The 3,546-nt window shown below is 43.7% G+C and overlaps 1 non-coding gene across 1 annotated transcript; it reads left to right on the top strand.

The window, feature by feature from the left end:
* The first annotated feature begins 1,826 nt into the window (after positions 1-1,826).
* TRNAG-UCC (transfer RNA glycine (anticodon UCC)) lies at positions 1,827-1,899 on the top strand. Its single transcript has one exon. It is a non-coding gene; the product is annotated as a tRNA-Gly (tRNA).
* The last annotated feature ends 1,647 nt before the right edge of the window (positions 1,900-3,546 follow it).

The raw sequence follows: 3,546 nt of genomic DNA on the forward strand, positions 1-3,546 counted from the left end.
TGTGTTCTCACTGCCTTTGGGAGCTGTGGCTCTCACCTCCTTCTGTATTCTGACAAACATTACTCAATAGCATCATTACGTATTTATTTACATGTTTCTCTGTCCCACTAGACTAAGAATCTAGAAAGCAGAGAAAGCTATTCAATTTCATATTCTCTCACTCTGCCTAACAAGGTACCTGGCACAGTGAAAATGCAAAACAAAAACAAAAACCAACCAACAAACAAAAAATGTCAGCTAAGTGAAACATTGTCAGACAGCCCAGAGCTGGAGAGTGTCACCAAGCCAAACATACTGTACCATCATCATGACATGAACTGCTATGTGACCAGATGACAGATAAATCCCACGTTTAAAACATTTAGGCAGAATGTTTTTATATAAATTGTTATATCCACACCAACAAAGCAATGTTGGTATGGAGAGTAAACCAAAACAAAGACACAGCCCTCCTGGAAAAAGCGACCAGTCGTAACAGCATCATTTAAACAGAACCCTACTTGGAAACTGGCCGTCATAGGCCTTCGTCTTGAACAGTGAACCTTCCCCAGAGAGCTTAGAAGCAAGGGGAACCATCACCCCCTTGAGATTCAAATTCTAAAGAGCAAGAAGCCTAGAGGCCTATAAAATCTGACTGTTAAAGGCCTAATTCATGACAAAATATAATTAAAGAAAGAGTTTTGGTCAGGGAATGTGGGGATGTAGAGAAAGAAGAATCCCGTAGCAAATGCTGATGTCCAGAGCAGAAGGACCCTCAGCCACTAGAAGGGGCGTCTCCACTCTTGTTGTCCATAGCAAGATCTAGCAATTGTTCAATTCACCAGTCTCCCTTGTTCCACTGCAGAGATGCCAGCAACCTTCCGACCTCTGCCCACCTGCAGGGGCCGAGAAGAGGTCGCCATTTAGGGCCCCATGATGGTTATATTTATTTTTGTAAATTACTAATTGGGCATCCCTGATACATACTCAGCTTAGTGAGCATGGTTAGTCTGAGAGATGCTGAAAAAAATGGGTCTGAGAGTGCGCTGGGAGAAACAAAGTTTTTTTCCTGAATGCCAAATAATGACTATTACCTGCAAAAGTCTTCTGAAAGAGTTGGCTGGCGCTTCTGCTGGCTGACACACCATCCTTCATATTCACACATGTTCTCCTCAAACTGCTACACTGTGTGAATCGAGTTTTACTGAAGGTAATCGCTCTTGGTCAACAGGAGTTTTTACTAAAGAGACAATAATTTACTCAGCAAGACTCACTGTCCTAATGTAAACCAGACTCATAACCTCTCAGGGTAGAAACGTCATGGAAACACCTTGGCTACACCAGTACGAAATTAATACTGCCTGGACAGGGCTGAGGCTCATTTCCGCCAAACTTAATTTGCAAAAACCAGCCCAAGGCTACCATGATATAAATTCCCTTCATGTGTTAATTTCACACGTGGAGTCCTCACCCCACCAGTAGGGTGGTGATCTCCAGTATGTAAAGTAGGGGAGTGTCTGGACATCAGCCTTCCAAGCTCCTCGGGGAGCCAGAGCCCAGCTTCCCCCCAACACCCCCCCACCCCCAGCCAGCCCACAGGAAAGAAGGATGACACTGGAAATCAGCCTGGAGGAGGAAAGTATTTCAACTATGCAGAGCACAGTCACTGGGCACCAGCATCTCATCTGATAAACTTTACTTCCACATCTTCATGCGGAAGAGATGCTGTGGATATGGGCAAATAATAAGATAAACTCAATCAGCTCAGCTGGATCCAACGGGCACAGGGTGCTTTGCTTTCCACAGCCAAAGGCACAAGGCTGGTAAGAAGCGCAACCCATGGGACTTCCCTGGTGGTCCAGTGGTTAGGACTCTGCGCTTCCACTGCAAGAGGCACGGGTTCGATCCCCGGTTGGGGAACTGAGATCCTGCATGCCAAGTGGCGTGGCCAAAAAAAATTTAAAAAAATAAAGTGTAACCCCTCTCTGCCCAGGTCTGTGTCCTTGAGGGAACTGTGCCAGGTTCTGTAAAATAAATACATTCGATGTCTCAGCTTAAAGATACTGTTTATAAAGACCATGAAATAATGAGCTGTGCAGGGTTAGAATGCATTAATAAAAGCACCCCGAAATATATATACAGTATGTTCACAACACTGTAACTCAACCACACATGGACACACCTATTCATTGAAAAAAAAGATGAAGAGAATTCTCCAAAAATGTCATCAGTCTTTATAGTTGGGTTTTGGCGCTTGATTTTATTTTCTTCTTTCTACCCAAATATCGCATACGTAGTACACATACTTTTAATGGGGAGAGCCCTATGAAGCAAAGAAGCCTTTCGATACAAATATAAATATCTTTTGATTTATCAGTAACACCTGTATATATTACCTTAAATCAGGAAATTGCTCTATCAGAGTGAGTGACAGTGTTTCTACTAAAGGCTAATTTGATGCAGATATAAGTGGACTGCATCTGTTCATCAGGGGCATAAAAGTCCTGTGATTCAGGGAGAGTAAAACCTACATGTTGGCAAGTCATTCTGGAAAAAAATGTCCTCCTGTTGGTTCCCCCTGATTCGTTTCTTGACTTTTTATCTCTGTTATCTCTATCACACAAAGAACTGTTGGACTTTGAGGGCCCACAAAAGAATTAGCTCAGTACAGAATTATCCCTTGGTCGGTCCTGGATTGCCAGCAAAGAAACTTAGTTTGAGTTTTTATTTATTTATTTATTCTTATAAATTTATTTACTTATTTATTTATTTTTAGTTTTGACTGCATTGGGTCTTCGCTGCTGCACGCGGGTTTCTCTAGTTGTGGCGAGTGGGGGCTACTCTTCGTTGTGGTGCGCGGGCTTCTCGTTGCAGTGGCTTCTCTTGTTGCGGAGCACGGGCTCCAGGCACGTGGGCTTCAGTAGTTGCAGCACGCAGGCTCAGTAGTTGTGGCTCGTGGACTCAGTAGCTGTGGCTTGCAGGCTCTAGAGCACAGGCTCAGTAGTTGTGGCACGTGGGCTTAGCTGCTCTGCGGCATGTGGGATCTTCCCGGACCAGGGATCGAACCCACATCCCCTGCGTTGGCAGGCGGATTCTTAATGACTGCACCACCAGGGAAGTCCCTGGTTTGAGTTTTTTAAAAAAAAATAAAAAGTTCTCCCTGCGATAATGCAGCAGCAGGGAAGCCAGCAATTTCCTACCCATCAGACTATTAGGTAGAACCACTTAAATACCTCCTAAGACAAACCACATCCCAGATTAAGCAGTCAATAGGTAAACAGTAATCTGGTCATTAGTAATTTATTTACCCAAATCATAACATTCGAAAGAAGCTGCTATTCCCTGGCAATCACGTGCCCGCTGGTCCTTAATAAAATCTTTGGGAATATAAAATTCAATTCAGTACTGTTTTTCGGATCATCTGTCTATCGGGTTAATTAGTACTCACAGATCCCTTTATAAAGCTGTAATTCCTCACATACAGGAAGGTTTTCCAATGACTGCTTAGTCCTCATGGAAACAAAGTGACTGCTTTTTGGTTAACTCGGTCAGCAGGAAGGGCCTTCA

The sequence above is a fragment of the Lipotes vexillifer genome, unplaced genomic scaffold (genome assembly GCF_000442215.2).
Source record: "Lipotes vexillifer unplaced genomic scaffold, Lipotes_vexillifer_v1.1 scaffold410, whole genome shotgun sequence".
NCBI lineage: Eukaryota > Metazoa > Chordata > Mammalia > Artiodactyla > Lipotidae > Lipotes > Lipotes vexillifer.